Consider the following 25242-nt stretch of genomic DNA (forward strand, 5'->3'; position numbering starts at 1 on the left):
TAGATGTCAAGAATCTTGGGGTCCCTTAGCACCCCTGGGCCCCAACACTTCAACTTGTTAATTTAAGTTTTCAGATGATATATTCACAGTAAGAAAACAAATATGTATGTGTGTGTATTTGTCAGAATCAAACTGATAGATTTTTACAGTTTAGTAGGAAAAATTACAATTTCTTAGAAGAAATTAAATAAGTCTTCCAGAAAAACTGTTACTCCCAACTACCACTGGATTTGGAATTGTTTCTCTTTTTTTTTTTTGAGGTTTTTTTAAGAGAGGAGATTCCTATTTCCTGGGGTAGGGAGATCTCCAAGGGCAGGGAATATGGAGAAGGAAGAAGGCTCAATGGCGAAACCAACTGCAGAATCCAGGGGCCCCTTAGTTTAGTCCCCCTCTGAGATTTTGGAGGAGACTGGCTCTGATCTAATACCTTTTGGCTTTTCTCTGTCTGTACAGACATGCAAACCTGAAACCCAGCCAATCATAGCAGTCCTGCCCACAGGAGTAATCACTGGAATTTCAGAGTTTAGTCTTACAATCTGGCTGTAAGTTTATAACAAAAATATGCTATTCAATGTTTGCAGAATGAGGAAAGCTAACTGGCCAGGTGGATTTTTCCAAGTTGTCAATTATCTCTAAATTCTAGGAGTATTTCCTTTTCCTTCCAACAGAGACCCTTTGCTTGCACACTCTTCTATTTGTACACACTCATCATGAGCATCTGATGTTCCTCCAATTAAGAATTGTAACTTATAATTTTTGGAAAACTTTGTTGTCACCAGTCAAAGTGATTCTCCAATTAAGTGTAATTTTTCCATTAAAAATCTTATCAGTATCACTTTCTTATAGTTAGTTTGAAATATAAAACATCTAATTTCAGGCATAATTACTGCAAATTGGAATTAATGACAGGCTTCTCATAATACTGCTGTGTTACAGGGCAGGGAGAGGGGCAGCCCAGACCCCACAAACCTGCCTGCTCTAAATGGGCTCTGCCATCAGCCGCATCAACATAAAACATGAGACTTAAATGGGAAGGAACTTTAATACAATTAGGAAACAATACAGGAAAGGCAAAGAATATAGTTTCTAAATCAAGCACCCAAAGTTACCCGTCCCCTCGTGGATAAAGGTCCATCCAAATGGGACTGGTCTAGAGCAAGGCCCCAAAGCCTGCCACAAGTCTAAAGCACCTTCCAGTGGGGACCCACAGAAAAGGGTCAGAAACAACCAGACAAGCCCGGAAGGAAAAGAGCAAAATCAACATTAAGATAAAAGCTGCCATTGTCACCTCCCCACGGGTCTCACCCACATCTGTGTCACCCCGTCCACGACCAAAAGGCAAGCGCAGTTTCTTCACGTCTCGAGGCTCCATGCGCCTCCTTTAGGCCTCCACCTTGCTCTCCATCCTGCTTTCTCCCTTCCTCAGTCTCCTCTGCAGCTTCTTCTCTCCCTGCTCAGCTCCATCCTCCATTTTGGTGGTGCAGGGAACCTGGAACCTCCCCCTTTCCTGGGGACCACCCTGTTACAGTTGGGGTGAAACTGGGGGCTCATTCCCAGTCAGGGAACCCAGCTGAAACTATGAGGGGTGACCAAGCACTCCAAAGTGTTAAGAAAACCCATTTTGCCAGTTCCAAGAGTCTGGCCATCTGTAAGCAGACTCTTAGTGAGCTCAAAGATCTTTAATTAATGTGCTGTTCAAATGGCAGAGAGAGAGAGAGAAACAGAAAAGATTCAAGTAACAGACTCCTAGATCGAAGTCCAAAAATCATCTCCTCCTGGGCTTCATTGATTAGGAAAAGGGCAGAATCCAAGGACTTTGATCTCTTCTTCAATTAGGGAGGGGCAAGGACTGAGGCAAGTATAAGAAGCTTCCTGAGCCTTCAGGGCCCAACAGCAAACCGATCTGCATTCTCTATGTCATGGTAATTGACCCCCTGAGGCGACTGACCCCTCTTTCTCAGATCAAGGTGGCAAGAGGCCCACTCTGGGTCTATTGAGAAAAGTCTATCTGATCCTTTTGGGGGGAGTAAACCCAGATTACCCTCCAGTGTTTGTGTCCTGGACATAGAAGGATTTGCAATCTTTGAGGAAAGCAGACTTGCAAATTTAGGGGAAAAATAGACATACACACAGGCATACACACACACACACAATTGTTTTAGATACAATGGGTAAGTGCTGTTTTTTCCTTGATCGTGACCATATGAACCTATTCAGCCTTCTCCAGGCTTGTATTCTGTCTACGAACCTTCAAGACCCATTTCCAGGCATCCCCTTCCCACTTCCCAGCCAGTATGTCCTGAAGTTAGCATCCAAATAAACCACTGACCCTCAAATTCTAGCCTCAGATTTGCTTCTGGGGTAACTCACTAAAGACACTTCTTCACAGTGTCCTCTTGCCAGCTCCTGACTTTGATTAGTAAACACTCTTGGATGCCAACAACACAAACCAATTCAAGTGAACTGATAGGTCGAAGCTGTTTGAAACACAGTTATCAAGTTGCTCCGGCAATGAATCTAAACCTCAGAACTGGATTTAGAAAATGACAGAAACAAAGAGAGGTGGGTGGTTGAGAACATAGCTGATTCTCCCTTAAAAATGTCCTGCTTTGGGCCTCCCTGGTGGCACAAGGGGTTACGAGGCAACCTATGAAGCTATCCGCAGCCACTGCAGCATGAGTTCGATCCCTGGCCAGGGAGCTACCCACATGGAGCAGCAGACCTCCCCTGACTCACCCTCTGCTCCCCTCAGCAGTGTATTTCAGTAGATCCACCTGGTCTGTTCCCCACTCTGTCGCTGGTGAATGCTCTCACCCCCGACACCTCTGGCCTGTACCCTAATTCTTGTCTGCATATATAAATAAATCTTTAAAAAAAAAAAAAAAGCCCTGCTTTGAAAACTCCCACCCACAGATACTCACTAACACTTTGAGCTTCCGACTACCACCTTCTCAACAGATTTGTCAATCTTTTATCTTTGTACCTTCTCCTCAGTGGTAGCATCTAATGGGTAGGCACAAGGCCAAATAGCCACACGTTGACAGCTAGGAATCAGGAACAGTACATACCTACTCGCCAGGATAGAAAGGTTGGAATTCTGAGTAACCAGGAAGACAAACGTCCTGTCCACTTGTGACAGCCTGGTCCCCAAGGAAAGGGGAGGTTCCAGGTTTGCTGCCCCACCCAAAGAAGGGTGGAGCTGAGCAGGGAGGAGGAGAAACTGGAGGGGGAGACTGGAGAGGGAGGAAGCAGGATGGAGAGCCAGAGGAGGCCTGGAGGAGGCACATGGAGCAGAGAGACATGTGAAGAAGCTATGTTTGCTTTTTGGTCTTGGACTTGTGCCAGGAACTTGGGGGACATGGAAGGAGATATTTGAAACAGGTGGGTGAGAGACCTATGGAGAGGTTAACAAACTTGTATGACCCATTCTGCTCCTTCTCTATGTGTCCCCTCGAGAAGGTGCTTAGACTTGTGGCAAGCTTTCGGCCTCAGTGGCCTGCTTTGGGCCAACCCTGTTTGACTGGGCATTTACCCAGGAGGGGATGGGTAACTTTGGGTCCTTGGTTTGGAAACTATTCTTTCCCTTTGCTTGTCTTTACTACACACTGATTGTATTAAAGTTCCTTTCCATTGATGGCCTTACACACTAGAATATGTTTTGTCTTGATGTGGTGGATGCCAAGACCTAGTTAAAGCAGGCAGTCTTGGGGGTTCTGGGGGACCCCTCATCCTGCCCTGTTGAACACATTCACTGTAGACATTGGCAGTAGAGAACTTGGCACCTGGTTCATCTTATTTTAGTGTGTTCAATGATACAAGTATAAATACTGGATTCTTAAAAAAGGAGCTGTAACTTCCACCCATCGAGACCTGTTTCTTCAGAACATTCTCACATGAGCTTGTACACACACGCGTGTACACACACACATACACACACACACAGAGCATCAAGATTCTTTTACAGAATTTCAACTACTGACCTATTTCTTGTTCCTTTCTTATGTATGTGAAATAATTCAATATCAGAAATAATTGCTTCAGGAATTGTACAGGCTCTCTACCAAAATGTAACTGGATAAAGTTTGTAGGATATTTTAGATCTTCTAATGTAAACTAGCTGAATTTGAGTTTCATATGCCAAAGTAATTCTTAAAAAAAGGAAAGACGTGTGAGGGATGGAGGCAGAGCTGCAAATAAGAGCTGTTCAGGTCACGCTCAGGTTAGATCAGGGGTGAGGCCAAAGGGAGGGTGAACAAGAGTGTGAGATGATCTTTAATAAAAGATGCCTGTGCCCAAGGCCACCCCAAGTCAAATGAGAATAGTGACTGATGATCCCTTTCAAACATATTGATTCAAAGAGAGAAAGAAGTAAAAAAGAAAATAGCACTGCCTGCACTCCAAGCAGACAGAAGAAATTCAGGACAAGTGCACTGCATATAAAGTACCTTGGGCTTTCACCAAAAGCTCACACACTTTCCAGGTAGTACAATTTCCTGCTTTATTATAAAACCCAATCTTTCTCTTCAGTTTTCCCACATTCCCCAAACAGAATGCATTAGACTAAAGAGCTCAGGAATTATGAAATCTCCCAGAACATTTAAATTAATCCCATTTTATATTGTGAAAGGGATTTAAAAGCTTTTTGCTCATGAATTTGTGAATGCAAAATAACAGACTATTATTGAAAGTGCACATTGTGTTAAGGACTCAAGTGAGTGGGGCAAAAAATAAAATAAGAAATGTTTGCAAGAAACAGTTTAGAAAACACGAAGCTCAGTAAGGACAACCAGGTGCAGTGGAGGAAGTGAGAGAGCCATGGGCCAGGGTTACTGGGAGAGAATTATCAAGTCTCATGGAGTGCAAGAGAGAGCAAGTGAACCACAGCAAGTAACAGAGGGCTGAAGAAATAATCAGACATAGGAGCAGGACCTCGAGTGCAATGGGAAGCAGCGCGGATGATAGCAGGTGCTAGGGAGACATTCAGAGGTGTAACTGTTGGAACTGTATTTTTCAGTTCAGAAGATGCTATTGGACTGTGTTTGAGGGGAAGGCTGGGAGCAGAGAATACAGGCCATTGCAAGAGTTCAAATGAGAAGTGGCCTCTCTCGTGGTGCAAGGGGTTAAGTCTCTTCACTACGAAGCTATCTGCAGCCACTGCATGAGTTCAATCCCCAGCCAGGGAGATGAACCACATGGTGCAGCAGACCTCTCTGGTTTCCCACTGCTTCCCTCAGCAGTGTATTTCAGTCAGTCTGCCTGTTCTGTTCCCCACTCTGTCTCTGGTGAATCTGCTCACCCCCTGCACCTCTGGCTATACCCCAGTTCTTGTATGTATAAATAAATAAATCTTAAAAAAAAAAAAAAAAGAGAGAGAGAGAGCGATCTCCATATCTGAGTCTCTCACACATGATGGCCATGTACCTGTGTATGCTGCTGGAAAACAAAGGAGATTTAGGAGCTCGAGATAGAGGGTGTGAGTTGTAATGCCTCCTCCCCAAAATCCCTAGAACATGTGACTATGTTACATCACATGGCAAGAGAGAGTTTGCATAGGTGGCTAAGTTGTGGGTCTTAAAATGGAGAGATCGTCTTAGATTACCCAACCGGCAAAAGGTGATTTCCTTACATGGAAGGATTAAAAAAGAGAGAAACATGGAGTTAGTGATGGAGCTATGAAGAAGGACGTAGAGGGCTTAAAGAGAGAGATTAAAGAAGCTACCGCCTGGCCCTGAAGATGGAGGAAGAGGCCACGGCAGGGCGGCTTTAGGACTCGGGGGAGAGAAAAGGACACATGCCTGCCAGTGCTTAGGCCCAAGGACTTGTGGCCTCCAAAACAGTGAAATAATCAATGTGTTTCAGGCTACTAGTCAGTTTATGGCGATTTTTCACAAAAGCAACAGAAAACGAGCACACACTAGATGAGCATTAACCAAATTCGAAGGGGAAAATAAACACTGAAAGAAATGGTGTTATATGGCGCAAAGGAAACATGGACACCAAGGCTAACAAGAAGCAGGTTTAGGGCCTCCCCGTTGGCACAGCAGGTTGAGCGCAGCCCTGTGAAGCTGTCCTCAGCCTCTGCAGCATGGGTTCGATTTCCTGCCAGCCAGGGAGATTCCCACATGGCGATTTCCTGCCAGCCAGGGAGATTCCCACATGGCGATTTCCTGCCAGCCAGGGAGATTCCCACATGGCGCAGCAGACCTCTCCTGTCTCGCCCACTGCTCTCCACAGCAGTGTGTTTCAGTCAGTCTGCCTGTTCTGTTCCCCACTCTGTCTCTGGTGAATCCTCTCACCCTCCCGTGCCTTTGTCCTGTACCCCAGCTCCTGTATAAAAATAAATAAATCTTTAAAAAAAAAAGAAGAAAAAGCAGGTTTAATGCTCTGGTGCTGACTCAGCAGATTTGTATTCCAAGGTTGAGCGCTGTGTGTAGGAAATCAGTGTCTTACATACACTTTCAGTTTCTACAAGGTTCCAGGTGGGTTTGCATTGGCGGTTATACATGGTCAGATAGGACCTGGCTGCATATCAAGAGGTGAGTTGTATAGTTGCATACCAACGTATGAGTAAAGGGTCAGTAGTCATGGAATCCCCCCAGGACCATCCTGCCTCATGGTGGTATATGGTCTAAGATGGATATCAGGGACTCTTGCATACCAGGAACTGAGCAAAATGTCAGTTCCTAAGTACTAAGTCTAAGTACTAAGTACTTAGTCCCCAGTACTAAGGTCCCCAGGCTGCTTATCCCAGATCACCATGTTTCAGTGGTTATAGAAATGAGTGTTGGGGAAAATCAATCTTTCAGGAGAAAGATGGGGTGGGGTGGCGTGGAATGAATTGTATGCAGTTAAAGGCTTCACAAATTTAAAAATGTGTGTACAAACACACACATACACTTCAAACTTAGATCCAATATGGAAAGAAAAGGTAGAAAGCAATGAGATGGACAGAGAATTCCTTTACATAGAACATTCTTTTATGTCCATTGGATGGGGAAAATTTGTTTTCATCTGGGAGAAGTTTGCTGGTCTTACACGCCTTTGAAAAATTAAATGAGGACAAAACCAAACAAAATACCACAACACAAACTTAGCAAATAACCCTGGATGCAGTTTACAGAACACAGTTTCCTGGGGCTTCACACTACCCTCACGTACTTCCTCAGATGGAAAAGTACAAGGCTTGGTTACCCCCAAAGAAAAATGAATGGCTTCTCTCTAGGGCGCCCAGGCCCTGCCCAAGAGTCTACATTTAAATAAAGAGTCTCTGTTAAGTAAAGGTCAGATGTCTGTGGTTGGGGCTGCAGCATTAGGGATTGTTTGCCCTAACAAATGTGTAGAGGAATGTCTTGTCAAAGGAAATAAAAGCACCAAACACTTTTCCTATTCCTCCCATTGAATCCATGAATCCAAATAATTTACCAGCCTCTGCCAGCATAGGATTCAAGCAAGCAGTGTGGGCATCTGAAGAGCAAAATCTCAAGAGGCCAAGAGAAACATGAGCTAATCCCATAGGTTTCCCAGTCATTTGCAAATTGGTCATTCAAAGTAAGAAACCACCAGGAAGGTGAAAGGTTGGGGCCATGGTTTCCACAACAGCCTCAAAATCAAAGCAAATGATCTTTTTTTTTTTTTTAATTAAGATTAACATGTACTTGTTGATGAATTTTTACTGGCACAAAGAAGCATTTTAATTAAATCTTTCTTCTAATAGGATCAGGTCAGTAAGATTTAATATGACAGACTTATAGAGCTGAGGAATGATTGGAAGGGAGTACCAAGTAAGTGTAAAATAGAGACTGGATTTCAAAGACTTAATAGGGAACAAAGAAAGAAAATATCTTACAAATTCTTTTTTTTTATTGCTATATGGAGAAATAAAAATGTTTTGCATATATTAGGTTTAATGAAATATATCATTAAAATCATTTTCATCTGTGCTTACCTTTTTCGATGTGGCTAATAAAAGGCTTAAATTACACGGCTTTAAATTGAGTTGGACTGTTTTTGTGCCAACTTTATATTTCTATTGGATCCTCTGCTCTAAAACTCGTCCTTCCTGATTACTAAACATAGTGATTTCCATGATAATGCTTTTTAATTTTTTTTTTTTTTTGAGGGAACATTGGTTCATAATACTGTATGGGATTTAAAGGGATAGGATCACCCCCTTCAGCTGTATGTCACCTCACCACACCCACTTTCAAAGCACCCACAGTCCTGGACTCAAATCATTGTTCTCCCCCTCACTTTTTTTCTGGTAGCCTCCATTCTGCAGTCAGATTTCTAGGGTTTGTTAGTTTTGTGGGTTTTTTAAAAAGATTTATGCACGCATGCATGCAAGAACCAGGGTATAGGCCAGAGGTGTGGGGCGTGGGGGATGTATGTGAGAGGGTTTGCCAGAGACTGAGTGGGGAGCAGAACAGGCAGATCTACTGAAATGCAGTGCTGAGGGGAGCAGCGGGCAAGACAGGAGAGGTCTGCTGCCCCATGCAGGTAACTCCCTGGCTGGCCTGGGATCGAACTCGTGCTGCAGAGGCTACAGGATAGCTTCATAGTGCTGTGCTTAACCCTTTGCACCACCAGAGGGGCCTGGGTTTGTTAGTTTTAAGAAATTCCCATCCATACTGTTTTCCACAGGGACTAGACCAGTCTCCATTCCCACCAACAGGGTATGAGAGTTCCTTTCTCTCCACACCCTGGTCCACACTTGTTGTTTCTGGTCCTTTTGATGTGGGCCATTCTCACAGGTGTGAGATAGTATCTCACTGTGGTTTGATTTGCATTTCCATGCAAAAAGTGATGATGAGTCATTTTTTCATGTGCCTTTTGGCAATCTGTATGTCTTCTTTGGAGAAGTGCCTATTTAGCTCTTCTGCCCATTTTTTTTAAAAATTTGAATATTTGTTTTCTTTTTGTTGAGTTGTGTGAGTGCTTTGTAGATCTTGGATAGAAGCCCCTTCTCATTTCAATGCTCTGACCTGTCTCCACTAATAGACTGATCGTTGTGAATGGAAACGGTCATGTCCTTGTTGCCCCTGACGAAACCTTGAACTTATTAGACACACAATAAAAAAAATGAAAATGAAGGTATAAGAAAATATTTTTCAGGCAATCACATAACTCAAGTTTAGACTGTTAAACCACACTATTACTGAGTAAAATGGCAGGGGATTACAATTCCTCGTTTTTTTCTTTTTGGTTCTTGGTGGGTATTTGCTAATCTATTGTTCTAAAACTATGAAATTTTACCACTGAAACTGAGTTACCATTATGTTAGCCCTGAAAATTACATGACATGATTATGCAATGGAAACACATAGGATATTATTAAGCAATATGGTGAAACCTTAGCAAATCAGTCCTTAACCAGACAATGTTGCATGTTATCTCATCTTTTTCTGAAACTCAGCAAATCATGGGCGGTCACAAATACTATTTAATGTTCTGTAAAATTTGCCTAATTCTAACAAGTAATAATGGATAAGGCAATTATAAAATTAAAATAATTAATAATTAATCCTTAGGCCACCTGGGAGGCCCGATCGCAGTATTTCCAGGCAGACATTTTCTGAATTAGAAGTGGTAGCCTGGAAAGCCTCATCCATTTAACTGTATTAACGGTTGTTAAACCTTCCTATGTCAAAGGAATGTTCTCTGGATGACAATTTTTTCTGAATATTGCGCTACCCAAAAGTACTCCTCAATCTACTTGATTTTCATGATATAAAAAACTTTGTGTTGATTTCCTCTCATGTCATGACTTTAAATACCTTTTAATTCCTAAATTGGGTATCTCCAGAACTAATGAATTTTTTTTTTTTAAAGAGGCATCTATTATTTATTTATTTATTTTTGTTTTGTTTTGTTTGTTTATACAAGCATCAGAAGCGCGGGAGGATGAGAGAATTCACCAGAGCCAGAGCGGGGAGCAGAGCAGGCAGAAGGACCGAAGTACACTGCTGAGGGGAGCAGCGGGCGGCAGGAAAGGTTTGCGCGCCATGTGGGACCCTCTGGTGGCCAGGGAGCAGCTGGGGATCGAACCGGCGCCGCAGAGGCCGCGGGCGGCTTAGAAACCCAGCGCTCAACCACTGCGCCACCGGGGAGGCCCTAGAACTAATGACTTCTTAATTCAATAAAAATAAGAACCAGTCTCTATAGTGGCTTTGAAGGACCTATATAATCAGTCCCTCTGAATGTCAAGCCCCATTATTTCTGCCACTTCATCCCCCTTGTGGCTCCTTTTTCTTTCTCCGACACTCAAAACACATTCTCATCTTAGGTCTTTCATAAAGGCTCAGCCTAATGTAATTTACTTTCATAAAGGCTCAACCTAATGTAATTTACTTCTAGGTGTTCTCATGGCCATCATTTTAAGTATTTGTACAAATATTAACTTTTCAATGAGTGCTACATTGCTTTATTTAAAATATTATCTTCTAATAGAAGTTAATACACTGTATTATTTATCTATTATTATCTCATAAGAATGGAAGCACCACAAGTGCAAGTATATATTTATATTTTGTTCATTGCTACAGTTTTTACAATTTTTTTTTTAATTGTTCAACAAATATGTACTGCTCCTGTCCGATGGGAAGAGTACACTTTATTGCCCCATGATGTTGAATTTGGCTCTGTCACTTGTTCTGGTCAATAGAATGTAGGCAGAAATGACAGCATGCCACCTATTAACGCAGACTTTCCTGCATGAAAAGAATGTGTCCTTGGTAGCTGCTGTTTTTTTGGCTATGTTCCTAGAATAACAGACAAGCATAGCAGGCCTGAATCCTACAGATGCCTGAATCCAAACAAAGCCTAGCCAGCAGAGCTGAGCAGAGCTGCAGACACCTCGCAGATCCATGAGAAAGACCCAATATTCCAGTAAACTATTAGGTTTAGTAGTAGGTTATGTAACAAGGGCACAGCCAAGAGTTTATCCCAAGTACTATGCTTGGCACAGGAGGTGATCCATAAATATTATTTGAATGAATTAATAAGTTAAGGTTAAATGAGTTGGCTATTAACCTTCAGTACTAGCCTAACTGTGTCTGGTGCACAAATCATCCACTAGGATTAATATAGGTACTTAAAGAATCGCTTAACCTCTTTCAAGTCACTCCAGTATCATTGAGTCAGTGAGTGGTTATTCGGGATATTAAGTAGCATTCCAATAAACTAAAGAAGACCATGTGTTTTCTCCTACCTGTTTATTCAAATGGTATCCATATAAAATAAACCAAGTATTTGGTTGCTTTACATTTTTTAGTCACTAACATCAAGGACTTCAACCATTAAAACTATTTTTATAAGGAAATAAAACTGACGAGGATGTTGGTGGTCTGGCCATTTCAATGATCCTAACAGCCGGGATGGCTCTATAATTCAGTAATTGAATCTGGTTTAGTACAGTGTTTATTATGATGTGACTTCACTTTCAGTAACTTTCACATTGGGGAAAATTAGTTTAAAGGACATGAGTGATTTTTGGAAGATGCTGTTTCCCTAGTTAGGTATGACCAGATTGTTGTAATCATCATTATTCAAATACAATCATTTTTAAAATGTTAGGGTTGATCTTTTCTGTTTTGCTTTCTACTATATTGTTCCTTTTTGTTTGACTTCTCTCCTTCCTTCTCTTGTTACTTTTCTCCTTACTACTTGCTCCTTTTAAAAGGTCTTGTTAACACTCATTAACGAGTGTGGTTCAAAGCTCCAAAGCAAACAAGCAGCAGAAGAAAGGGGATGAAAGAACTGGTTTAATGTTCCTGCCAGGTTTCAATGGATCTCAATAGCAGCTGGGGCACCAGCCAGTTTTTGTAGGAACTGCTACAAGACCCCACCCTTTTAGTCTCTATACAAGTACAACCGGAATTGCAAGAACTGTCCAAACATTTAAAAGCTGACTTTAATTCAAATTGGTTTTCCACAGCATCAAAAACTGTAGTTGCATTGTATTCTGATGAAAGAATATTTGCCTCCCTCTATATTGAGCATTTTGCTTTTCTCCAGAACAGGGACACTCTAGAACCAATAGACAGGGACATCTTTTGGCCTCAGCTTTTGCAAATATTACCATATGCAAATCATTAACAAAGACAGGGGTACTTCTAGATGGTATCAAATTAAGTGGGGAGAGATCTCTGTATGTGGTATTCTACTTGATCTTGATAATTTCATTAGGAAGACTTGAGTTTAAAAAAAAAACTTATTAATTTATGCATACAAGGCCAGAGATGGGGATGGGGGGTTGGGGATGGTGGTGAGAGGATTTACCAGAGACAGAGTGGGGAGCAGAACAGGCAGATCTACTGAAATACACTGCTGAGGAGAGCAGTAGGCAAGACAGAAGAGGTCTGCTGTGTCATGTGGATTAGTTCCCTGGCCAGGGATGGAACTCATGCCACAGTGGCTGTGGATAGCTTCATAGTGCTGTGCTTAACCCCTTTCGCCACCAGGGAGGCACAGGAAGACTTGATTTTTAATATATTATTTATGAAGATGATGCCTTAATGCCTTCACTGCTTGACTTACTTAAGAAATAGCCTTAATATTTTGGATATATCACAGGCATATTTTAGCCTATTTTTTTTTCAGCAAATATTTTTGAGCTTATATTGTATATAAGAACCATAGTAGATGTTAGGGACACATCAATGAACAGTATGGGAAATAATCCTGACCCTTATGAGGCATATACTTTAGCAAGGAAGACAAACAATAAATACAAAAAATAAATATATGTTAGTATTATATGGTGAAGAGACAATGTACAGAAGAGGGTTTTAAAGTCTCTAGAGTTACAATTTTAAATAAGATATAAGGATTAACCTATACGAGAAGATGTCATTCAAAGAAAGACCTAACACATCAAGTGTTTAAAATTTTTTTGTAAATACAAAAAGAATATATATTGACTGAAGGAGGAAGAAAGCCATTCAGAAAATCTCAAAGAAGACTGAAGTAACCATTGATAATTCTATCATGTTACTTGTAGTTCTGTCAATTTTTATTTAAAACTTCATCTAGATTCATCTTGTTGGGCTGAGTATGTGTGCATGTGTATGAGTGTGTGTATAAAAAGGTCATTTGGAAAATTGGAACAATATCCAGTTTCAACACTATGAACCCAATTCTCAAGCCAAGAGTCTTTGAAAATAGATTTTTTTTAAAATTTAACATTTGTAATTGAGATCATATGAGGATACCCCATCAGCGATTGTCACCATAGTGCTACCCTATCCCTGCACCCTAGTCCTCCATGCTTCTTCCCTCTTTGTTCTTACTCCTCCTCCACCCTTCCATCCACTGGTCACTTAAGTTCTGTAGTCAGCTTTCAAGGGCTGGCTTTTAAGCTTGTCTTCTACTTAATTTGAGTTGTCTATATTCCACATATTAGTGATATCACCCATTATTTAATTTTCTTCTAACGACTTTTTTCACCTCACAGCTCCATCCATGTTGTCACATTTTTTTCAGTCATGAAAATGATACCTTTAACTTTTGTGCACACCTAGTATTGTGTGTAGTCACACATAGTACCTTTTTGTTAGATATCCTGCACTTTTGCCAATGTGAGTATTTAAAAGCACCAAGTAGGAGGACATCTAATTCCATGGACTTAGATGATGATAGACGCACAAGCCTGGATATGGTGGTTGTACAGAGCTGGTTACTGTATACCGTCCTCAGTCTTGTACCTAGGCTTGTGATGCTAGGGCTCGAATACTGCACATCTCAGCTTTGGCAGGTAACTCTCCTTGGATTAGACCAGTAGGGGGCATGAGAGGGAGCTAGGAAGGCAGCGATGGAACAAAGACAAATTCTTCATGTTTGCTTCCATTTTCTGTCCTGTGATTCATAGTAGGAAGTCTTCCCAGAGGCAGCAGCAATTCATTCCATACCAGCAAATGAGCAGCTTGAAGGTGCCCCCATATTAAAGAGCTAGTCATTTCACCCTCTTGAGACACCAGAGCCAGCTAGTTGTTATTCCCTTCTCAGTAACTCTGCCATATCCCTTCCTTTAAATTCAAAATTTAATAATGCCAAACTCTTCTGTTTCCATAAGCATAGGAATAGCAGATGCTTCCTGCAGTTACCATGCCCATGGTAACAACGCTTTCATTTTTTTTTTCAGTTGTCCAAAACATGGTTAATAATCCTTAAAATAACATTAAGGAAGTTTATTTTAAGTTAATGAGCTTTAACCTACCTTAAAATAACCATGTGGTTTCTGATTCCTTATTGGACTGTATCTGATACATATTCTCATGGTGACAAGATGGCTACCTCAACCCTCCAAGTTCCAAATCTTTATACAAATTGTGCCCTATAATCAGGAAAGAATTTCATTTCTCAGTTCCTTTGAAGAAAGAAGAAAACTTCCTCCAAAACAACCCAATCAATTTTTTTCTATTCCATTGGCAAAATTATTGTCACAATGACCTTTCTAAATAAATCCCAGTCAAAATGTTTCGAGTTACCAGCATTTAAATAAACTAATTAATATTATTGGCAAGGTTAGAAAGAGGGTGAAAATGTGCTGTGGAGTTAATAGCTAATAGTGTTAACCATCATCATTTATTGAAAGTCTTACATATTGTATCATCCAAGTAAAAGCTTACTGTTCAGTTTAATTGCCATTTTTTTTGCTCTTATGAATAGTTTCAGACCCTATAAATATGAAAACCCCAATACTGAATATTAAATTTCCATATTCTTGAAGAAACTCCACAAAAGAGAATGTTTACAATTTTTAATTGAACTTGAGAAAATATTTACAGATAATTGGACATAAACTCAAATATGATTATCTTGGATCATTTACCCCTATCACAGAGGAAGAGTCTAAGACCCAGGGTGATGAAGTAGGTTTTCAAAACCTCAAAATAATGCAGAAAAGACAGAACAGTTGTCTTCTGCAAGAGCCAGAACCATGCAAAGAAATCATTTTGTTACCTCCCTCTTGTTTTTTGAAATTATATGCAGTATAGAGTTGCAGCATTTCTCAGTGACCTACACATAAACTGATATGTCTCAGTGAATTAAAATTAATTCCAAGAAGAGCAGAGGATGAAGTCTCATCTAAACAAAAAGTCAAAAGATTGCACACAATGAAGCACTTTTTAAAAAATAAATTTGCATGCAGTGATTTAAAATCCTCAAGTCACAATTGGCATATGATTGATGTTTTATATTAAATATAGCTTTTGTCTGTCTCTATAGCTATAAATAGCCTGGTAAGTGTTATTAATTATTTCCATTTTATATCCAGAAAAGTGAAGAATATTGAGGCTATATGCTTTGTTAAAATAACAGAGGTAACAAAAAAGACAAATCTGATACAAGCTTGGTTTCGTTCACATAGGATACTCATTTATGCTTGAGAGGAAACAGCTGGCTGATCAAGAACCTTGCATCAAATGATTAAATCCACTAGATGATCTCAAGAAGTTAGCCCAAGACTAAAAGTTCTTGGCACCAGACACTGAGCATAACAATCAAGGTTCTAAAATAAATGCAATAAAACAGGCATTATAAGTCAGAATTATATAGGGAATCAACATTTGTTACTCTAAAATGTTTTTTCTAAGTATCTTGGTCAATAGTCAAATTCATATTTCTGTAATTCAGCCAGTGAGAAAAAATACTGATGTGTAATTAACATAATCATCTTAACTATGAGTCACTATTACGAAAATTCATTTATGTGTTTACTATAAATTACTATAGGGAGAAAATGAGGAGTCTGGTTTTTGAGAACAGTGGAGAATTAGCATTAAACAATGAAAATGACTTGTTAACTAATCTTATACTGGTTGCAACATCAATTTAAGATTTTTGTTTTGTTTTTTGCTTGTTAAATTTAACAACAGCCTCCCCCCGCAAAAAATAAATAACTTTAATGAGGAAATGCAAGGAAATGAAACTACGGTAGTTCAATATATAATTTAATTATAATAATAATCTACTACAAAGAGTGTAATTGAATATGGGCTTTTTATCCACTGACAACTTAGGCAATGATTTCTTGCATAAATCATTCTTGATTCAATTTTTTATTGTTACATTTTAAAATGTTTCACAGGTTTACTTTTCTATGTATTTTACTGATCAAAATCATTATTTAAAAAATAACATGACACCATAATTATGTTTAAAAAAAATTTAAAGCAGTTGGCTATCTAAAAAGTCTTCTCATGATCTAAAATTGTGAAAGTCACTGTTTTTAAATTATTGGACAGTCTAACATATCAGACATAAACAGTTTAAACTTGTACATTATAAGAATGCTGCTATAAATTTATGCGGTCATCTATTTCTTACTTAATATTTTAAACATTTATTTAGACACTTTTAACATTAGCAATATTTTAATGTATTTGTCTCATTGAGTAGCTAGTACATGCCACTATGGAAAAACAACAAGACTCCCAATTTCTCTAAAAGACTGATAAATAACAAAACTTACATTCAAAATACATTACATTCAAAACTTACATTCTAAGTACTAAGATCAGTACTTAGTTAATTTCTCCAATTCCATACACGCAATTTTATGGGGATATTTGACTTAATGATTCTCAGTGATAGAAATCCTTCTTGTCTTTATGTTTAAGTCTATATTATTTAAATGAGACTTGAGAATAGGCAATGAAAAGTAATAATGGAATAACTCAAATGTTTCAGAAGAGACTGAAGGAGAGGATGATATGTCTCACCTAACACCTAAAGAAAATTCTAGTTTTAAAATTGAATAGTCTGCTTGGGGACCAGAGGATCTATATATTTTAAAAATGTCTTCATAAACATCATACTTTCATTAAAATACATAACTGACACCCATATGCAAACCACTTTCCTTTTACAGAATAATTTTATTGATTGCTAAAATCTTGGGATTTCACTGCAAAATATCTATATAATGTTTTAGAATTCCCTTTTTATTGCTAAAGTTTCTTGTCAGCACCATTTGCAAAGATACTACGGTTACTTGTTTGTATATTTAAACTCCCTGCATCAGACTTAACCGTGTTTGATAGAGTGATAATTGCTATATTTATTCTTTCCTTGACTTTTATAGTGACTGCAGATGGGATTGCTTTGGCAGAGTCACAGGGAAAGGAGAGCAACTTGACTTTAAAATGGCCTGTTACACAACCTGGTCTTAAGGCTCTTACAAGTTGGTGTCTGATAAGTGCCTGAAACAATTTAAAAATAGAAATGGTTCATTAGCCAATAAAAAATAGAAAACATTATGGCACAGCAGGTTAACTTTAATGTGTAAAATGAGAACACTAGCATCTTATAAAAAGCAGGAACCAGTCAGAATGTCTCAGATAACAGAAATAATTCTTAGTTTTTTTGTTTTTTTCTTTAAGATTTATTTATTTATGCATACACAAGCTGGGGTGCAGGCCAGAGATGCAGGGGGTGAGGTGATTCACCAGAGACAGAGTGGGGAACAGAATAGGCAGATCTACTGAAATACACTGTTGAGGGGAGCAACGGGTGAGACAGGAGAGGTCTGTTGCACCATGTAAATTAGCTCCCTGGCCAGGGATGGAACTCGAGTTGTGCTGCAGTGGCTGGCAATAGCTTGATAGCACTGAGACTTTAACTGCCATGCACCAGGGAGTCCCTGTAATTTAAATGTTTAAATGTCTTGTTTATGTTTTTACTGAAGTACAGTATGCCACAACATACACATTTTTGCAAACTGATCACATCCATATAACCAGAATCAGGTCACGAAACTGAACATATCCCCATCCTGGCTGGACAGGTTAGATGAATTCCACTGAAGTCTTTGCCTCTCCAAGGTAATCACTCTGTTAAATTCCAACATAGCTAGGTTTCACCGGTTTAACATAAATAAAATCTGCTCTTTGATGTCTGGATTCTGTCACACAAATTTTGCTGGTTAGATGCATTTGCATTTTTGCTGTGGTTCTAGATTGTTCATTCTCTTGATTCATAGTGTTCCATTGGTGTGAATAGATCACTGTTCACTTGTCCATTCTGCTGCTGATGGTAATTTGGATGGTTTCCATTGGGGGGCTACTTAAAGCAGTGCTGCCATAAAGATTTTGGTGCATGTCTTTTGGCAAATCCATATTTCTGGAATGTGTGTCATCAAATACACCAATGATTAGCTTGAGTAAATACTTTCGAATCTTTTTCCAAATTGGCCATACTCTTTATATTGCTATGAGTGAGATTTCTACTTCTTTCACTTCCTTTCCAATACATGTGTGGTTTTTTTTTGTTTGTTTCTAGATATAGTAACTTTTCAACTATTATATCTCCTAGGCTATCAAAGTGCTAAACACATAAGCACTAACTTACTTCTATAATTCCATGATTTTAATTGGTAGATATAACATAATCAACTTTAGATAATTTCTCTGCTTTCTATTCAAATCCTTTTCCGATGTTTTTATTTAGTTTTTTCACTTTGCTTTTTGAGCATTTTTACTGATTTTTGAGGTTTTTTACTGATTTTAAACATTTTCTAAATGTTATATAGAAAAAAGTATCAAAGAGAAAATATGAACCTTTCAACAAACAATAGTTTTCAAAACTTTAATAGTAATGTCAATTTTTCTATTCATAGCCAAATTTGAAATTATAGATAGAACTCTTTCTAAAAAAAAAAAAAGGATTTTTCCATTTCCTATGAATGTCAATTACATGAGAAGTATGCCCTATGGTAGGCCTACTTCCTTGCAAACTGTCTAGTTGAGTCTGTCAATATACATCAAGGACATGTTTTTTAATCTTTTTCTGTATATTATTTATTCTATCAAACAAAAAAAAAAAAGCACAACTTTGTGAGCTAGAATTTGTGGTTTCTTAGGAATAGGATTCAGAAAACTTGATTTCTTCAAATACATCTGCTATAAGTTGCAGAAATGGATTCTGGATTCAGATCTGCTAATTCAGCATTTTCCTTCTTATATGGCAAAGTAAATCTCTTTGCACAGAACACTTGTAAACATCTTGCAGGATCTGTTTCCTATAGCATTATTCTAATTTCAAATCCAATCAACTTTCCATTGCACCACAGACGTCCTTAACAAGTTATGATTAAACTATATTTAAAACAGCACAGCAATTCAGGCTATCAAAATCAAATTAGTCCAACATTCCATTTTGTTACTTTAGGTGAAGGACACAGTTAAAAGGCTTACCTCAGAAATGTTGATATTTAAAAGATATTTGGCTACTTTTTATTCCAAACATATTAACGTTCATAATTTGATTCAGAAGTCGCTAGTTCTTATATGTCTTATTTATGAAGATGCAAAAAAAAAAAATCCATCTTCTCAAAATAACATCATGTTTCCTTAGCCATTAGAGTCAGATGCTGTGGCTGGCAGCCAAGACTAACATGCATTTTCACAAATATACACATGATGGGAAAGAAATGATAGTCAATACTGTAATCTTAGAATTATCATGTCAGAAAACAAGATCGCAGGGGAATATACATGGGAAATATAAACACAAATGCTTAACTTAATGCATTCTTCTCCATAATAATGACAAATAGCATTTACTTGGAAATCATTAAATGCCATTCAGTGTTTTAAGTGCTTTCTTTTCAGTAATTTATTTAATATCACCAAGCAATGAGGTAGTTTCTAATTTTGTTACTGCTTTTTGAGAGGTGAAGATCCTGAGGTTCAGGATGTTATTGATTTAAACAACGCTGTACCATCAGCAGACAGAGAGTCTGCTTTGAACAAAGGCCACCTCAAGTCAGACTTTGCTCTGATCTATGCACTGATAACCTTGCAGGACCTTTGTGAAGTTCATTGACACCTTTCCAGTTAGTATTCAGCTCGCCCTTTCCTGGATTCTAAGAGATATTCCTTGTTCTCAATCTTTCTCTGTCTTTTTCTCTCTTTCTCTCATGCCTTTCTTAGGAGAAGACTGATGAATTTACTTTGGGATATTTTACCTTGTTATTACATTTTATTTCATTTAACTGTTATGAGAGAATAAAGGAACAATCAGCACTAGACAGTACTCCCTCCCACGTTATTACTTTCACTGTTTAAAGGTGCATTTATGCATAATGAATTCGGGGGCAGCAAAACTGACAAATCCAAGCAAAATGAACCTATAGTTCTCCTAACTATTTTCTGCGCTTGCCTGGACAAAAACCATGCCAGTCCATTTGGCCTTAATTTGCCCTTGTCTGGATTCCTTTGCACCCTGGAAAGCAAATTTAACATTCTTAGTTTAAAGATTCACCTTTCCATTGGAGCTAGCCTAACTCAACACTTAAGATTCACAACTAGAAAAAGAAAAGTGTCAAATTTTTGTATGTAAGCCTGCTGTGTCCACATTTCAGTATGAGTTCTTTGTTCCATGAAGACCTCGGTAGAGAAACGCCCTCATTCAAATCCTCCCTTCTGTGAACTGTGAGTCATTTTGGTGTCCGACTCCAAGTGCAGTCCTTGGCGTGCCCAGTGCTGTTCCAGAGGATGTCCCTCCAGGGCACACAACAAGGACTATGACCCTTGAGGGTCCTTTATTTATTTATGCATACAAGAGCTAGGGTGTAGACCAGAGGTGCAGGGGTGAGAGAATTCACCAGATACAGAGTGGGGAGCAGAACAGGCAGACTGACTGAAATACACTGCTGAGGGGAGCAGCAGGCGAGACTGGAAAGGTCTGCTACACCACGTGGGTTAGCTCCCTGACTGGGGATCAAACTCATGCACAGTGACCGGTGATAACTTTATAGTGCTGAGACTTTAACCCCTGTGCCATCAGGGAGGCCCTGGCTTTTCTACTTCTATGGAGCATTTTATGAACTAGGCTAGGGCAGATATTTTCAAAGATAGTGGCAAGTCACTAAATCCCTAGAACTAAAGGATACTATATTAAATGTTGAGAGGAAAAACCACTCATTTCTACTTCAAAAACTACTCATTTCTACTTCTACTGTGTCCAGAGATGGAAGTAACTAATATTTTGACAAATGACACTCTGAAAATGAATACTTAATCATCTTAAATATGGACAAAAATCCCTGCTATAGCTTTGGTATGAGAAAATTAATGCAGACACTTTTTATATTTGACTATGGATTCATGTGTTTATTGTGTAAAGGCCCGGAAAAGTAACATTCAGTTATAAAAATCCATTTTTCTTATACCATAACCTGTAAAAAACTACACTTGGTTTCATTTTGTCTATCGTATTTTCCCTGGGCGTCAGTATTTACTGAGTCATCTTACCAGGCTGAGCACCTTACCTGGATTTCTTATTTAATCCTCCCAGAAAAGCTCTGAGGTCCGCATAAATACCACCATCCTTTGTATAGGTGAGAGAACATTTTGAGAGATTAATTTGTTCACAGGCACAAACCTGTTGCTAAAGTTCAGAATCCATTTTCCTACCGTGCTACCTGATCCCAAGACCCTCCTGTCAGGGCTGAAACAAGTCAGATACTTTTTAGATGCTCAAGTTGGTCCTTTGCTCACTGTCATCTCCCTGCTACCTGCTGAACCTTGTTGCCGCCATGACTCCTGTTATTACCACAGCTGCTGCTGCTGCCACCCCAGCAGCCGGCCCTGCCAAAGCTCCACAGTGGAAAGAATGTTTTCCCTCTGAGTGATTTCAGGTCTATACTTAAGACTGCCCGCATTCCCCACATGCCCATCCAAGTAATATGGTTTCTTTAATTTCGCAATCACTGTTCTCACAAGAAAACATGACCAGCTTCTCAAACTATCACAATATTATTGTTGAATGTTTTCCATGTGACATTTTTTTCTTGAATCTTCTCAGCTGCTCTAAGTTATTTTACAAACTAGAAACAGAGGGTTAATAGCAGAAGTGGGCTGTTGCCTTACTTCATACTCTACAAAAGTACCTCTCCATTGACTAAAGCCTGGAATTTCCTGTTGGGGACACATTTTTCAGCAGCTGCTTCCCTGGGGGAATGTCTGCTCCCCAGGGGTCCTGTCCTCTTTAGAAGTTGATACAGACTCTTTTCTTCAAGAGGATTAATCTCAATGTTTTAGTAGCTGCTCTAGACTCTTCTATAAAATGACTTTATAAAAAAATGTCCCCTGGTAATAGAGGAAACTCTTTCATATTGGGGGAGGGTGTGAAATCTGCAGTATCTCCACATTACAGGCCTTATTACAGCGCATTGTTCCAAAGTGGATTATTTTATATGATCTTGCTGATACAGTTATCAAAACTAGCCATATGTCTTTGCTGTTGAGTCTATGAGGGAGCTACCCCAACAATGAATGGGAGCATCTCAATTCCTGAAATGTTCTAGTCTCTCTGGAGTTCCATTTCAGGGTTTCCAGAACATCAGTTAATTTTACATTATAGTCACACATTTTGTCCAATCCATATATCACATGTTTCATTGTATATTTAATATTATGCTTTAGAGTTAGTCTCACATTTTTAACTCATATAATTTATGGGAAATGACAAGAACAACAGCAAAAATTTTGGCCATCTACCTAATTCACAGTTTTTATGTGACAGTTACATTTTCCAATGTATATTTAATATCTATATAAATTTTCAAATGTTCACTAATATGCTATCAGGAATCATATCAGGAATCACCAGTGGACTGCAAAATACAAATTGCAAAACACAAAGCCTATAAGTGTGTGGGCCATCCCTTGTATATTAAATTAGTGCCTATACAAGGGCCTCCCCAGTGGTGCAAGGGGTTAAGATGCAGAACCATGAAGTAAGACACAGTATTGAAGCTATCTGCAGCCTCTGTAGCACGAGTTCAATCCCTGGCCAGGGAGCTAACCACATGGTCCAGCAGACCTCTCCTGCACCTCTCAGCAGTATATTTCAGTCAATCTGCCTATTCTGCTCCCCACTCTGTCTCTGGTGAATCCTCTCACTCCCCACGCCTCTGGCCTGCACCCCAGCTCTTGTATACGTAAATAAATAAATCTTTTAAAAAATGAAAAAAATTAGTGCCAATACAAAATAATTATGATCAATAAGAATCACCAAAATAAAATTCCCAAAGCCAAACAAAATCTGGATTTCTTAGTTGAATTTACTTTAGACTTGTGAGGACTTGAGCTGTAGACTCTTGCCACAGCCAAAGCCCAGAGTGAATGGTCATCCCACATGGTGTTTTTGTCTCACTGTCCTCAATTTCCTTGATTTGTTTTTTCACTTAGACCTTGAAAAAAGATTTTGAATGTCTGTACTACAGGGAAGTGCCATCCAATCTGACTTGCTTTCTTACATCTTAATTTCTTTGTTATTCTTCACATGTTGCTCTGTATTTGCACAAACAACATCTTTATTATTTAATGCGTAGTTGAATGAAATTATTTAGCTTATGCATGACAAACTAGACCTAAGCCTAAAACAAGCAAGCATATGTTTCTCTAGTATCCAAATGAGCTGTGCCTTTCTGAATTAAGTGATAAAATTATGTTCAATAGTTGTCCTTTCAATTTTAAGCATGAGTTTATAAGTTCCTTATACATCCCTGTTAATTTTGCATGTAAAAGCATTTGTAATTTAATTTCCACCCTCTAGATAATAATTTGGAGCAACAGTATTAGTTAAATCATGCAAATTCTCAGAATCATATATTCATTTCAGAACTGAGAACTAGAGTTTATGATAGCCTCGTCATTTTCCATTATGGCACAGGTTAATCTAACATTTACTAAAAGGCTTTGACTATCATTATAATTCAATAGTCAAATATTCTTGGAGCAATTAGTGTGAAAGGGGGCCTTCCAAGGCAGAATAAATATGCCATTGGGCTGTCGTCCAACTAGATATATTTTGGAAAATCAGAATAAAGGATTGTAAAAAAGCAGGATTATCATTTTCATGTGGAAGGGATTGGAGTCTTTCCTGCTGAGTCATTAAAGCAGGTTAATTGGAAGTAGATTACATCACAGGAAGAGAACACATAAAGCTGTCTTTGCATACAGATGACATGGTTGTCTATGTAGAAAATCTGAACAAATACACAAAAACAAAATTTAAAGATATTTTGAAAAAAGGTGCATCTTATACTGTTCATTTCTGGGGAAAATGAGCATTACCATGCTGGTATCAGAAACCCTGAAATCAGGATCTGATATGAACAAAATGCAGTAAGCAGGAGTTAAAATCTAAAACATAGGATATGTGAGTCAGATCATCACATTAAAGTCATTTATGGGAATTTCATGTTATCTGACTCTGATTTGAGAATTTTAAAAAATCCTATGATAGGATCTACTGGCTACTGCTTCTTAGTTTAATATATATCTACATGTCAGATAACTCTCTCTACTATCTCTCCCATTCCCAAGTGGATGACATTGTATAATTAAAAGGAAACTCCAGTATGTCAGACCCTGCCTTGTTTTTTATCTTCTGGCCATCTCCAAAGCTTAGGCCAGTCAAAACTGTAAATCCTATTCTGGGAGAAGTATCTTCTCCCACCCTGCAGAGAAGCAGGGAATTTCAAATAGTTCCATAGTTCAAATAGTTTCTAGCTCGAGAAGCTAGAAACAGGGACAACTTCCTTTAAATACCTCTGTCCTTCAATCTCAAGGTAGCTTTGTCAGAATTATACAGATTTACCCTGATTCCTTAACTTCCTGAAGTTGCTGGTCAAATATCTTGATGGTCCCTTTGCAATCCAGAAGACTGCCGCTCCACCCATGGTCCTATTCCTTCCACAGACTGTATTCCTGAAGTGGACTCCATCCATGTGATGGGATGGGAAACCAATGTTTGGGGATATAATTTGCTCTTCCTTTCCGTGTGCCACCCAGGGATCTAGATCATGACTGTTCAACCTACTAGTTGGCTTTCTTTTCCTGTATGGACAGACCTCCCAGAATCCTGACCTCATCCATACTAAATTCCTGGATATAATGACCCACCCAAAGAACGGGTTGACCTACCCACTTCTGACTTTTCCTGGAATTAAATCAAAAATCTTTGTACCCCCTCTTAAAAGGGCCCCACACCATGATGTTCTTCCCTTACAAATAACCCTCTCTGGCCATGCAAATGCTCTCAGGGCTTTCCAACTTACACCACCCAATTGAATGTTTAAATATTTTATCCTCATGCAAGGGATTTAATTTATGCTTGGTGCCAAAGGGAATGAAAGAAAAGAACACTCAGACACAGTTGCTTCAAATCATATTTCTAGCATGTTGTCATAGCCTAAAAGTGTAAATGACAACTTTCTATGGGAAATGCCTT

At 38.9% G+C, this 25242-nt stretch overlaps 1 long non-coding RNA gene across 1 annotated transcript in view; it reads right to left on the minus strand.

Annotated features, from left to right (window-relative positions):
• The window catches only part of LOC119256755 (uncharacterized), a 168976-nt gene extending 165841 nt beyond the window's left edge, over nt 1-3135 (minus strand). The window contains exon 1 of the long non-coding RNA XR_005127878.2: nt 3069-3135. This is a non-coding gene — a long non-coding RNA (uncharacterized LOC119256755). The remainder of the gene's footprint in view (nt 1-3068) is intronic.
• Between the last annotated feature and the right edge of the window lie 22107 nt (nt 3136-25242).

Source organism: Talpa occidentalis, unplaced genomic scaffold, assembly GCF_014898055.3.
Source record: "Talpa occidentalis isolate TD23 unplaced genomic scaffold, MPIMG_talOcc4v2.1 talOcc4.4, whole genome shotgun sequence".
NCBI classification, from domain to species: Eukaryota; Metazoa; Chordata; class Mammalia; order Eulipotyphla; family Talpidae; genus Talpa; species Talpa occidentalis.